The sequence below is a fragment of the Ceratotherium simum genome, chromosome 17 (genome assembly GCF_057802395.1).
Source record: "Ceratotherium simum simum isolate JZ-2026a chromosome 17, ASM5780239v1, whole genome shotgun sequence".
Classification (NCBI taxonomy): domain Eukaryota; kingdom Metazoa; phylum Chordata; class Mammalia; order Perissodactyla; family Rhinocerotidae; genus Ceratotherium; species Ceratotherium simum.
In genome coordinates this window covers 57,938,932-57,953,065 of record NC_141916.1, presented here as the reverse complement: position 1 = coordinate 57,953,065, position 14,134 = coordinate 57,938,932, and the positions used below count along the sequence as shown (strand labels likewise).

At 53.8% G+C, this 14,134-nt stretch overlaps 1 protein-coding gene across 1 annotated transcript in view; it reads right to left on the bottom strand.

Annotated features, from left to right (window-relative positions):
• Nucleotides 1-14,134, bottom strand: part of IQSEC3 (IQ motif and Sec7 domain ArfGEF 3) — a 109,175-nt gene that overhangs the window by 22,153 nt on the left and 72,888 nt on the right. The window lies entirely within an intron of this gene.

Sequence of the window (14,134 nt, the reverse complement as noted above, 5' to 3'; positions counted from 1 at the left end):
GACACAACAGCCTGTGAGCCAGACGGCTGACTGTTGTCTCCATTCCATAGCTAAGAACCTAAGGCCCAGAGAGCTTAGCTGGTTGCCCCAGATCAGAGAGCTGGGAGGAGGCTGAACGCAGATCTTCTGCCTCCAAACCTCAAGTCCTTTCCTCTCAACCTCAGAGTATCTCAGAGTCAAAGGTTTAAATATGAACAAATACAATTTACTCTCTGTTCTTTCGAAGACCTGTTAGGAGCCTGTGTGTCTCCCTGTTTCCCGGTCCTGGTCCCATCGGGTTTCTAGGTGACGCCCTCTCCTCCTGCATCACTCCCTCCCCGATGTGCCGTAGGCAAACTCAGAAAGGCGTAAGCTCACTCGAACTCCAGGGAGCCCACTCCAGGGAGCCCGTAGTTCTCAGGGGAGGTTGTGGTGGGAAGGCTGTGGCCTCTGAAGAGTAAAGGACAAATTGGCTTAACATAGGAGGGGACAGTGTGACAAACAGTCAGATTCTGGGTCTGGGCTGACCACTGAATTTTGCGTGACGTTGGGTCACACACGCGCCTCTTGGAGCCTCTTCTTCTGAGAAGGGAGGAGGTCAGAGTCCTGCTCCCCAAGGGCCCTTCCACCTCTGAAATGCCACCTCCATTGCCGAAGAGTTTGACTCTGAATGTCCCCTTTTGGTGTGAGGGGACAGGAGGAGATGGGGACACATGCCTGTCACCCCCACTAGGCAGTCTCATTCCTCTGGCTTGGCCTGCTTCTGGTGGCCCCTCCCTTGCACAGGGTCTGGGGCCAGGACCCTCCCATCCCCCACCTCCTCCTGCCTTACCCTCCTTTGGGGTGCCCTGTCCCCAGGGCTGTGAGCAGTGAGGCAGGAATCTAGGCCCAGAAAAGCAGCAGACCTAATGTCCCCCAAGAATTGTGGAAGCTGACCACAAGGGCTGTTAGACGGGGCTCACACGTGCCAACACAGCTCTCGGCTGATTCCTCAGCTTTCTGCACGCATGCTCTATTCCGATCTCCTCTCTTCTGGTCATTTCATACCCAGCCCCACGCTGCCTGCTGAGGGCGAGCAGCCCCCCTCTCCTCCCACAGCCCCTGGCGGACTCCACCACAGTGTCACAACCCTGGGCATCAATCGCCTCTTCACTGCCTGTCTCCCCTGCCCCATGGAGGGCGAGGTGTGCTCACGGCTGCATGCCCAGAGTGTGGCCCAGCACACTGAGGGGCGCAGGACATATCTGCGGAGTGACTGCATGACAGGAGGGATGAGCCCTGAGCAGGACCCACTTCCTCCCTGATCCCAGCAACTATGCCAGGCCCGCTGCCGGAAGACTCAGAGATCCTGACTCACTCCTGGCTCTGTTGTCAATTTTTAGGAGAAAGCAAGGGGAGACGCCCATGTGGTGGTGGCCAAGGGCCTGGTGGTCCATGGACTCTGCCTCCCCCACTCTTTTCATGGGGACCAAGAGGGAGAGAGCATCATCGAGCTCTCCTAGAGAGGGATGGGCTGGGAGGGGCTCTCCCCAGCCCCCCCACCAAGGGCAGGGTGGATGGCCATCTTCAGGCTGGGAGCCTATCCTCGGCCTGGTCAAACCCAGCCTTTCCTCAGGCTTGTCTGCCTGGATAGTGAGTGGGTGAGGGCTTGGGGCTGGGAGGTGCAGACAAGAATTTGGCCCAAGTATGAGAATTGGCAATGTCAGTGTCTGGGCATTTGAGACGGACAGCTGGGTGGTAGAGGCCTCCAGGTCCAGCCTGATTTCTTGGCAGCTCTTGTCATCTCTACTCTGAGCCCTCCCCAGCTGGAATGCGAACTCTGAGGGCAGCATCATGGGGCCCACATCTGCATATCTCCCAGCCCAGCCCAGTCAGGAGCTATGGATCAAGCATGATTGAGCCACACAGGGATGCTGTCCAGAGGAGGTGAGCCAGTGTGGCCATGCAGCAAGGGGACTGGGAGTTTGAGCCAGGGAGAGGAGACGGAGGGAGGAGACAGAGACACAGAGACAGTGAGAGACAGACGGTACAGAGAGTCAAATGAGAGAGATAGACAGACCAAGGAGAGAGAGACAGAGGGGGAGAAAGAGACAGAGAAAGAGAGGCAAGGAGGCAAAGAAAGGAAGAGAGAAAGACAGACCAACAGAAAGAGGGAGAGAGAGACAGAGTACAAGAGAAAAACAGAGACAAGAGGAGAAAGAGGGAAAGAAAGAGAAAGAGAGGCAGGCAAAGACAGAAGGAGACGAAGGGGAAGAAACCCCACAGACTGGGCTGGGTGGGCCCAGGAGTGGAGTGGAAGGGCAGCCACACTGCATACTCTCACCCCAGGGACCCCCCCACTCTTGCAAGGCCAAGGGGGAGGGCAATGGGCCCCAGCCTGGCCAACCCTGACCCGAGGCCTCACTTCTGGTGAAACGCAGAATGGCCTCTGATCTCCCTTGTCTGGCGTCCAGGTGCCCCCAGGATTTGCCCGTATCAGTCCTTCTATACACCTCCTACCTGGCCCCTGCCATCTTCCTGTGGGCCCCTGAACCCTAAGGTCCTGGGACCCTGTGTCCCTCACCGGTGTCCCTCCCAGAGCCTGTGTGCATGGACCCTCTGCCCCAGTGCTCTGGACCAGGCCTCACCCCACGACGAGGTGGGTGGGTGCTCGGAGGCCCAGGCGCTCGGGGGCAGGCAGCAGCAGGAGGCGGCGAGGCAGCGGGGAGAAGGTAGGATTTGCTCAGCCGAGCATGATGGCCTAGTGTCCAGCCCTTCACTCAGGTGACACGCAGCCGCTCACCCACTCGGAGCTACAGCTAAAAGCACCAGTAATGAGCTGGGAGCCTGAGAGTCAAGGACCAGATGGGAGACGCAGTCAGGTGGAAATACCAGCCCATGGAACGGGGAGTGCTGAATAAATCAGTGATGGCCACGGGCTGAGAGGACTCACGGAGCACACAGGGCCGGGGGGCTGGAGAGTCTCTACATCCCTCATCTTTGAGGACCCCGTGTAAGAGTTGCGAGGTGGCTTGTTAAAATGTAGATCCCAAACCTCACCCAGATCTACCGACTAGAACATTTGGAGGCAAGGCCTGGGAATCATCATTCTTCACAAGCTCTCCAGGAGATTCTTTTTTTTTTTTTTTTTGTGAGGAGGACTAGCCCTGAGCTAACATCTGATGCCAATCCTCCCCCCTCCCGTTTTTTTTCTTGAGGAAGATTGGCCCCGAGCTAACATCCGTGCTCACCTTCCTCTACTTTATATGGGACGCCGCCACAGCATGACTTAACGAGCGGTGCGTTGGTGCGGCCCGGGATCTGAATCTGCGAACCCCGGGCCGCCGAAGCGGAGCGCACGCACTTAACTGCTTGCGCCACCGGGCCGGCCCCCTCCAGGAGATTCTTAAAAATTGAAAATCAATGGCTGAGCCAAGTGCAAGAGTAGGAGGGGATCGGCCCATGTGAAGGCTTTTAAAATGTGAGTGCAGCAACTCCCGAGCCACCAGGGCAGTGGCTCATGGGGCACATGTGTCCCCACCTGGCTCTCAGGCTGCTTTTGTGGTGGGGGTGGTGAGGGAGGGAAGGATGGAGGTACAGCGAGACGCTGTCCCCCGACACACATACACATTTCTTGCCTTCATCCCCGCCTTTGCCACCATGGGGCACCAGCATTTGATGGGGAGCTGGCGTCCTGGGGTTCTCAGATCCTAGGGAAATAATCTCAACATTTTTTGCAAAACGCCCGGCGGGAAGGGAAGAAGCTGTGTTGAGCGGTGGAAAGGCACTATTACTCCCTGGGAGACAAATCACTTCCTCTCCGTGGAGACAGGGTTGGGCCAGGCGACCTCTCAGGACTCCCCCGCCTCTGACATTCTCTGACAAGGACCCAGAAGAGAGAGGGCCCACAATCAGTCCTAAAGGTCCTGCAGATGCCCCCAGCTGGCAGGAGACTGCAGCGTCATTTCTGGCTGGCTTTGGAATACAGCTCCTGGTGACGGATGGCTTCTCCCCACTCCTCCCAGAGAATCATCATGTGCCTCCCTGGTGGGGCCTGGGCCTCTGGGGCAGGTGGCTGGGCCGACACTGTGCTCTCTACCAACAAGCCTGCTCCGGGGACCCTCACCTCAGGGGTCTCCGTCACCCCAGCATCACCCACAGTCCTTGCCCCTCCCCGTAGCATGATTCTCTTCTCACTCCCTAAGTGTACGCCTGAGTCCACACCTTGACCTCCTCTCTCTCTTCTTCCCTCCCCCATTCTCATCACTTCTCTTATTTTGCAGTATCTACCAGCACTTGAAATCTCCCCCTCCCCACCCTTCTTTGCCACCCTGGAATCCTTGTGGGGAGCAGATTGCTGACTGTTTTCCAAATCCATCCTGCTGCCTCCACCAGGACAGCCAACACCCATCTCTCCTCTCTGACCATCTTTAAGGTGAAAACATCAGACGTTTCTGAGTGGTCTTTTCTGGTGTATAATCTCCCCATTTTACAGAAGGCAAAACTGAGACCACAAAGGGGCTTGCCCCAGGCTCCCACAACTAGGAAGAGCAGGCTTTTGGCTTCCTGGTCCTGTGAGGCCTCCTCCCCCGGCTGGGCTGGCTGCACTTCACGGGGGTCCTGACCCCCGCAGCTCCCTCTGTGTCGCCTTCACTGAGAGCTGTTCCTCGTGCTTCACTAAGCACAGGCTGACCTCATCTTCTCAATTCTGCGTGATAGGAACAGTTATCCTGTTACTTTTATTTCATACGAGGAAACTGAAGCTCACGTGAGAGCCAGCCCTGCAGGGGGACTGCTCACATCGCAGTCCTTGCTGCCTCTCCCTCGGTGGCTGGTGCTAACTGTCTCTCCCTGGGGGCTGCTGTCTCACCCAGACGCCTGATGGGAGCCTGTGAGGGGTGGGGGGACGACTGGACACGGTCATAGCCTCCGGCATGAGTAGCCACCTCACTGTCGGCAGTCAGCACGAGGCCGTGTGGTCACCCTGCAGTCTCAGAGCTGGCCTGGGCATGCAGCCCACAGCAGGGACCAAATCCACGACCCACCGCCTTCCCTTTTCTGGTGCTTTCTTTCTTTTCTTCCTTCCTTCCTTCCTGCAAATGTCATTGAGTGCCTCCTGTGTGCACGGTGCTGAGCTAGGGACCCGGTATAAGCAGCAAACAACACAAACATAGACCCTGTCCTGGTGAGAGACACAGACATTAAACTCAGAGTTAAAAATAATTATTTCATTATAATTGTGACAAGTCTTATGTAGGCAAAGGACAGGGTTCCAAGAGAGGACAAAGGAGACGTATTTTACATTGGTGTGCTCGGAAAGGCCTCTGTGGAGACGCAATATCTGAGCTGAGACCTGAAAGATGAGTAGGAGCTGACCGAGGGAAGGGGAGGGCAGGGGAGAGCTTTCAGGCAGAGAGGGGAAGCATGTGCCAAGGCACTGTGGTCAGAAAAAAACTTGCAAGGACCTAGAACGGGTTGATGAGGCTGCAATCCAGAGAGTAACGGGATAACAGAGAGTGGCGGGCTGTGGAGCTGGGAAGGTGGGCAGGGGCTTGACCAGTCAGAGCTCTGTGAGTCACAAGAAAGATTCTGAAATTGTTCCCAAACGCAGAGGGAGACAATAGGAGGGTGCAATCAGAGGAGTGATGTGGCCCAGTCTGTTCTAAGACCACTTCTCTGGCTGCTGGGGAGAGAATGAGTGGAGAAAGGAGGGCAGGGAGCGAGAAGGAAGCAGGGGCCCAGCTGGGATGCTACTGCAGAGGCCCAGGTTAGAGGTGATGGGGCTTGGGCTACGGTGGAAGCAGTGCAGACAGATGGAATGGACGACTCGATGGGACTAGGTGACGGAGGGGACGTGGGAATGGAGGAAACGAGGAGTCAATGTTGAGTCTCAGAGCTTTGGCATGAGCACTGGGGGCCTGGTTTATTTTTTAAGATGAGACCATGATGGGGTGCACACAGACGCTGCAGGAAACATTGAGACTTCGGTTTTGGACACACTAAATTTGAGATGTTCTTTCATATAGTATCAATTTTCCCCTCTCCACTAAATCATTCTCATTGGCACCTAAATTCTCGTCTTGTCTATTTTACAAATGAAAACCCTGCCTTGACCGTTCTTGGCTCTCTCGTCACTACTACCCCTTTTCTCTACTCCTCTTCAGAGCCAAGCTTCTGGAAGGCATCCCTAGCATGCTGTCTCCACTTCCTCAATACCATTCACTTTTCAGCCCGCTCCGGCCAAGCATCCACCCCCAGCATCCGTTAAAATTTCTCTCGTCACGGCCACCACTGGCTGCCATGTTGCCAAGTCCAATGGCACCAACCTCTGTCCTCATCCCACCAGCCTCTTGGCAGCCCTGACATGGTTATCACCCTCTTCTTGAAGCACTGGTCTCTCCTGCTTCCATCACACCACCTCCGCCAGGCTGACTCTTTCCTTGTTGGAGGCGCCTCTCCTCCACCCCAGGCCTCCTCCTCCTTCTCCTCCACCTGATCTCTAACTTAGAGCTGGCCACTAGGCCCCCTTCTCCCTCCTAACTGCACCCATTCCAACGGCTCCAAGTGTCGCCTGCATGCTGACAACTCTTTAGTGTTTATCTCCTGCGATGAGTTCACCTTTACTATTTTATTATTAGTCACTAACTAGTAAATTTTCCTTTTGGTTGATCTATATTGCTTATAGAAGACCACGGTAAGTGATAGTGCTGCTGAGTGCGGGGGGCTCCTGTAAATCATCAGCTCTCCGCCTGTGACTGGAACTTGACCACGTCTGAGTGCTGCCTGTTGAGATCATCTGGTGTTTTGGTCTGGATGTCAGTCACTGGGCAGTATTCACATGACCACAGGTTGTGCTCGCATGTCTTGCAGGGAAGTGAGGTTGCATATATTTTATGTTTTACCTGGTATTTAATGTTTGAACTGGTTCACAGGAAATATTTGACAATGTCTGGTTTGAGGAATTCTTCAGATGAAATGTCCCCAAACCCAGCATCTCTCTCCTCGCCTAAACTGAAAATACGTGCATGTTTATTTGGTATAATTTGCACAAATTACACTAGTGAGCCTGAAGCACAAACATACTCATATGCAAAGAGCAAGTGTGCTGAATTCTCAGCAGCTCAGGAGGCTGTCCACTGTGATCTGGCCACCTCTGTTCTCCTCCCACCCCAGTCACCAGGCCTGCTGCTTCTCCAAGCCTTTGGGCTCCACCTACTTCTACCCTCCCCGCAGCCACTGCTGAGGTTTAGGGCCTCATCAACTCTTGCCACAATGTGACTGCAATAGTCTCTTACCAGCTTCCCTGCCTCCAAACCATCTTCCAGAACAATCCTTCTAGGACACCCATTTGGTCCTCTCACTCACTCCTCTGCCTATATTTTTTCAAGGGCTTCCCACATCCCTTGTAGGAAACCCACGTTCCTCAGCAAAGCAAGCAAGGCCCTGTGAGCTCCCCAGCTTCTCCTGCCTCTTGGGCATCCTGGCTCCCCTCCTGCATGCTCATGATCAAGCCTCTACCTTCTGCACATGCTGTTCTTCCCTCCTGCCTCCCAACCCCAACCTTGCAGGTCTCTGTTTAGCTAGGAGTCTCTCTAGGAGTCTTCCCTGATCCCCACTGTGCCCTGGACACGCCTTCTGTTTACCACTGCATTTGTCTCCTGGGTCATAACATTTCCCTGCCTGTCTCCCCCCAGGCTACGTGGTCCTTCACCACACAGCTGGTTCTTTTAATCTCTGCATCCCTGACATATACATGAATTCAATAAATGTTTGCAGGATGAATGAGTAAGTGACAGACCAAGCGAGTGAATGACAGGACCTTGAGCACGTGCTCAGCTGGGGAAGGAGCCCAGTGTCCTGTGTCTTTGGAAGCTCTGCCCTGTGGCCCAGGATTGCTGGGCCTGCTTTGCCCAGATCATGTGACCTGGGCATAGCTGTCAGGGAAACGGCCCCGTGGATTCCAGGCCAGGGCAGTGAGGCAGTGTGGAGCCCACATGCTTCCCTCTTCCTTCAGCTGCATATGCAAGGGAGTGAGTGATGAGAACCGGGCAAACGGGCGCTGATGAGACTGCTTCTAACCGAGCATGTCTGGACCTGCCTCCGGGGTGCCGATGATCGGGGAGTGAATCACGAGGGGGAAGCTTCTGCTCAGAGCTCCCTCTTTGCTGTGGGTTTCTGCAGGGGCCGTGGCGAGTACCTCACAGGGGCTGGAGAAGCATAAGCACAGATGTTCCCTGCATCTGTATAAACAGGTACAATATTGCATAAAATTGCTTGTTAACACTTATCTGTGCCTGGAAGTGGTTTGCATTGCGGGGAAATGAAGCGTTGTGCTCGACTGTGATCAAAATGAAATTCGTCATCCCAACTTTTTTTTTTAATGACAGCAAGACAGTGTCTGGCAGACAAAGGAACTGGTTGGGAGCTGAAAACAGGTAACGAGAGCAGCAAAGATTTTTAATTGGCCGGAAGAGACAGCAGCAATCTGGAAGGCGAGGCATGGGCCGAGGCCGAGCAGAGGTGTGTGCACTGCAGACCTGGAAGCTCCAGGAGGAGACTGAGCCCAGGTTGAAATTAGGATGGAAAACGAAAACGCCCACTGCCACGGGACGTAGGAACCCTGGTTTTATTTCTGCAGTTCTTGGCTCATACAATTCAATGAAAAATATCCCCATCCACTAGGGAGTTATTTTGGTTAGCCAGAACGCATAAGCCGCCCAGCAAAGGTCAAGGCCTCCTGGAGAAGTCGATGTGGCTAAGAATGCAGAGCGCGGGGAAGCTGGTGCAGGGGACCTGCCAGTGCTCCCGGCGACGACACAAGGAGGAAGAAAACCTCGCCTGAGGGGTCTCAGACGGGATGGCTTCTAGTCACACCATGAGGACTCAGGAACCAAAAGAAGTACATTTAAACTGCCCAAGCAAACGAGAAGCCAGTGTGGATGCCTGAGGTGACTTTCCTTCCACTGGGCCTGGCAGCACTCCTGTTAGCAGTAAGTGGTTCTCAAACTTAAGCGAGCATCAGAATCACCTGGCAGGCTTATTAGCACACACCTCGCTGGGCCCACCCCCAGAGTTTCTGATTCACTGGGTCTGGGGTGGAGTCTGCGAGTTGATATTGCTTATAAGTTTCTAGGTGCTGCTGCTGCTGTTCTGGGGACCACACTTTGAGAGCCACTGCTCTATGCCAATAACAGTGGGCAGAATGGGAAGAAGCCAGGCCTTTGGTGTCAGACACCCTTGCGTTTGAATCTTGTTTCCATCATTTAGCCTCTCTGTGCCTCACTTTCCCCATCTATAGAACGGAGCTAACACCTATAACATCTAATGGGCAGGATGGTTATGAGTTTCAAGGGACAATGTACATCAGGTTTCTGGTATGTTACAGAACTTAATAGAGGATAGTCTTCGTTATGTACCTGGAGACCAGCGCTGAGCTGACATGCCAGGTGAGTAAGTGGATTTGGTGTTCCCTCTAGCATAGGTAGTAAGATCCCTTCCCTGATCACCAATGAACTCTGCCTGAAATTACATCGTTAGACATTTGTCCATTGACCCTTTAAAATATACATATATCAGAGAGAGGAAACAGAATCTGGCTCAGACCTCTTGAGATTTATGAATCAGTTTCTCAGCTCTGCTTTCTTCTCAGATGAGAGGGTCAGAGCACAGCAAATAAAGGTGAGTCGAGGGACAAAACAGTGTCTGATTCTGCTCAGTTTCTCAGCCACTGGCCAGGGGTCTAGTCACGTCTTCTCTCCAGGCCTCAGCTTCTGCCCAGGTGAAATGAGAGGGCCGGACAAGCTGGCTATCCAAGGGATCTCTCAGCACCGCAATGAACACCTGGGCTCTGACAGCACTACGCAGGCATTCCCACCATACTTCTCTTGGGATGAATCTCAGAGGCAGGATGGGACAGGGTTAGAGGCTCAGGGTATGGAACCACTCTGCCTGGCTTCAGATCTCAGCCATTGATTAGCTCTGTGACTGTGGGCAAGCCACCTACCCTCTCTGGTGCTCAGTTCCTTCATTTGGTACAAATTTACAGCATTCACCTCACAGAGCTGCTGTGAAGATGGAATGAGGTTTTGCATGCAAGGTTCTTGGAACAGTGCCTGCTGGCGCACAGTAAATGCTTGATCTATGGGAGCTGTCATTATCAGGGTTCATGGCCTGTTCACTCACAGACGGCCCTCCTAAACAACGCCAGGAGAGTGTAACTCCCAGGAAGCCCCTCCAGGAATGCCCACTTCAAAGAGTGGCCAGTCTCAGCCACACCTGAGTATGACACAGGGACTGAGAGAAATAGGGCCTGCATAATCAGGAAGGGATCGGGTGGAAGGTCTGTTCATTTTTGGGTTAAAGCCCAATTTATATGCTAATGTGACCAAGCCAAAGGGAGTCTCAACTCTGGACTTGTTCACCCCACACGTGGGGGTCCCAAGATCTCCACACACAGGAGTAAGTGGGTCCTAAATGCTAATGACTCTTTCCTATTAAGGAGAATCTCTCATCTATCTGTGAGTGAGTCAGTGTGTGTGTGTGTGTGTGTGTGTGTGTGTGTGTGTGTGTGTGTGTGTGTGTGTTGCTGTGGGCCCGCAGCGGTGGAGATAAGGGGGAGGGCACTGGAGATGTGAGGGGTCGAGGCCATAAAACCCAAGGACACCACTTTTAGAAGAGACTCCTCCTTCCATTCCTCTGGGCAGTGGCAGCGTCAAGTTTTCAGAGCAGTGGAAATAACCCCAAAGTCTTCTCTCCCTGCCTGCCCCAGGCCTCCTTCCACCCTCCTCCAGACCCATGAGGCCTGGTCCCCGCCTCCTAGTGGAATTCCTCAGGAATAAGGTAACCGTTCTGAAGTTAGACACAGCACAATGGGCAGGACGTTCTCAAATAATTTGTTCCTAGCTATGAAAGGCCAGAGTCTTCCAGCCTGTTGAGTTTGACAGACAATCTGTCTTCATTTCTGAATGTCCCCTAAGAACAAATCTGTTACACTCTGGCCAACACATTTCCATGGAAATGAAATAATGAAATCTGACTAAAATGTCAAACTCTAATATCTAACAAAGAATGGAGTAGACACAGTGAGAGAAGGAACATCCAGGAAACTTTCTTCTGGTGGCTCAACCCAGACGCTGCCCTTGGTGCATTTCCATGGAAATGACAGACACTAACGCCCTCCACGTGTATGTGGCTCACATCGGAAAAGACCACCCAGGCCAGAAAAGAGACTGCTCACAGCCTGCATGGAACATTCCCTCATCGCTGGCCTTCAAACCTACTGAAGTGAACACTTCAGAGAGGAAATAGAGCAGAGCCAAATTTCCCAGCCACGTGAAAACTGAGAGGGAGAAGCTTCCAGCCCCAAAGGATCTTAATCCCGGCTGCGTCTGGCTCCGGCTGCCAGCCTGCCACTGCCCTTCTCTCCCTGGCACCAGCGAGGACTTCCTCAGAGGACAGGATGGTCTGCACATGAGCTCCCCTTCCTGCCCCAGCATGCCCCAGCAAGCTCGTGTCGTCTGGGGAGTAGACTCCATCTCAGACCAGACCTGAGGCATTTCCTGTGTTGGGGGCGGGGGTGCGGGGGGTTGTGCCTACAGCTTTGTGCTTTCAAGTGGGAATGATAATAATACAAATGGCAGGGCAGGCCCAGTGGTGCAAGCGGTTAAGCACGCGTGCTCCGCTGCGGCGGATTGGGGTTCGCCTGTTCGGATCCTGGGCGTGCACCGACGCACCGCTTGGCGGGCCATGCTGTGGTGGCGTCCCATATAAAGTGGAGGAAGATGGGCATGGATGTTAGCCCAGGGCCAGTCTTCCTCAGCAAAAAGAGGAGGATTGGCAGATGTTAGCACAGGGCTGATCTTCCTCACACACACACACACATACACAAAAATAGAAATGGCTACCATTCTATTCAAGAACTTACTAAGCCATCAGGCACCCAGTTAAGCACATTATATGTATTTTAAAAATTAATTCATATGAGGTAGGCACTATTATCTCCATTTGACATATGAGGAAACTAAGGCTGGTTTCTCCTAAATAAATTAAAAAAAAAAAAAAACTCTTCCCAGGTAAACACCGGAATAGACACGGCCCTTTGAGCTCAGAATGCCTTCTATCACTATTTGATAGAGCCTGGTGGAATACGTCCCTTTTCGGAATGTGTCTCTTATGGACGTAGGACACAAAGGGATGGAGGGGTCAGCTTCTAAGAGTGCCAAGGGCCTGATTCTGGAGGAAAATGTCACCTCATTGATGATGCTCAGACATAGGTCAGCGGCTGAGGTGGATTCTGCTCGGCCCCTCCTCTCTTCCTGTCCCCCACAGGCCCAAGAGCGGGGGGGTGTCCTGCCCCTTCCCCTCCTAGAGCCTTTCAGCCTCTCCCCTTCCTGTCTGGCTGTACCTTGAGCGTGCTGTGGCTTAGGATGTCTCAGTCTCCAAGGGGATGGGTGATTTGTGTCCTTTTATTCAGCAAACAGCTTTGTATAGAATGGATGCGACTTGCTGAATGTCACCGGGCGGGGGCAGGGGAGCCGTGTAGAATCCCAATGAAGCCTGGAAGGCCTGGGCAAAATGCCACTGGGTGACTTTGTTATTGTGTGTTTTCTCTGGTGGGAGTAAGGAAGAGGCAGCAGATCCTGAAAGGTTCCAGGATAGCTGCTTGAGTGGCAGGGAAATGCCAAAACCCCAACCTCTGGCTCCCTGCTCATGCCTGCCTCTCCTGTTTCTCCGTCTTCTCCTGGCACTGTGCAGGAGACAACCAGGCAGTCAGCAAACTGTGGACCTGGGGAGGAGGGCTCCTTCCTGTGGAGCTGTCCGTGTGCAGAGGCTGAGTGTGCCAGGGGCCTCAGAGCCCAGGGCCTGCCTGGCTGCAGAAAAAAGCACAAGGGACCCAGGCATTCAGTCAGGGCTCAGCCCTGCACCCAACTCTCCCCAAACCCACAATGCCGGCTGGAGGCTCCTCAGCCCCTCGCCTCCCTTTCCAGTCTTCTCCTCTGATCTCTCCCTGCTCCTCCTCTCATTTCTCCCCGTTGACACCTGGGTCTATAAGTTTCCTGAGGCCACGAGCCATGCCTATTCCTCCCTGCACCACTCCTCCCCACCCTGATCCCACATACACACACAGGATGCCCAGTTCAGCCCCATTCCCCACACATGGGAGACAATCAATGTTTGTTGAATGAATGACAAATGGTCATCTTGTTCTCCCACGAACTCTGGTACCCCAGCACTGACCCCTGCAGGCTGCTCTGGCAGGATGATAGGCATAGCCCAGATGTTTGGGCAAATGATGCCAGTGTGCTACAAATGCACTAAGGAATGGGAAAGATGGTAGATTCACAGAAGTTGGAGGGACCTTTGAGATCACACAGTCCAACCCTCTCACTTTACAGATGAGAAAACCGAGGCCTAGATGAGAATTGACTTGCAAAAGCAACACAGCATGTTGGGAGCAGAGCCAGGGTTCAGAACTAGGCCCTCTCACTCAGGTCCAGCCATTCTCCTACCCACCACACTGTCTCCTCCTCCCAAGCTGACCCGTGCCTCAGCTGCCAGCCCAGCTCCCCTCCGCAGCACTGGCTGCAGCGACTGGTCTGAGTCTCTAGCCCACACACTCAGTCTCCCAGGGAGGATGGCAATTAGTTTTCATTGTGCTGCTCAGCACGACCTGGGCTAGAGAAAAACCATGCATCTCCAGCACTCCAGGTCACTGTGGGCCCGGCAGGTTAGTATTCCAGGGCCAGGCCACGCAGGGACAGGGCAGGGAGACAAGAACAGACAGCAGACAGTCAGGGCCTGTGAGTGAAGCAGTCATCCCTGCCCCAGAGCAGACAGACAAAGCAGGGTCACCCAGTGGTGGGGGGCAGTTGGAAAGAATGGAATGAGATGGCACAGCACCTCCACTCACCCTCCTGCAGAATGGAAGGGGACAAAAGTAAAGGAAAAGGCCAGAGGGGTGAGCCAGATGCAGACAGGAAACTCGCTCTTTCTCCTCTCCCTATCATCTCCTCAGGGCCAGGGGAGAGGGAAGGGAAAGGAGGGTGAAAGGAGGACACTGAGCATTTATCAGTTCACCTCCCTCTGCGAGGTACCCAGAGCATCTCAACCACTAGTTCCAGCAGGGACAGCAGATGGTCCAAAACCACCGAGAGTCGGAGGCAGGAACTGGGTTCTG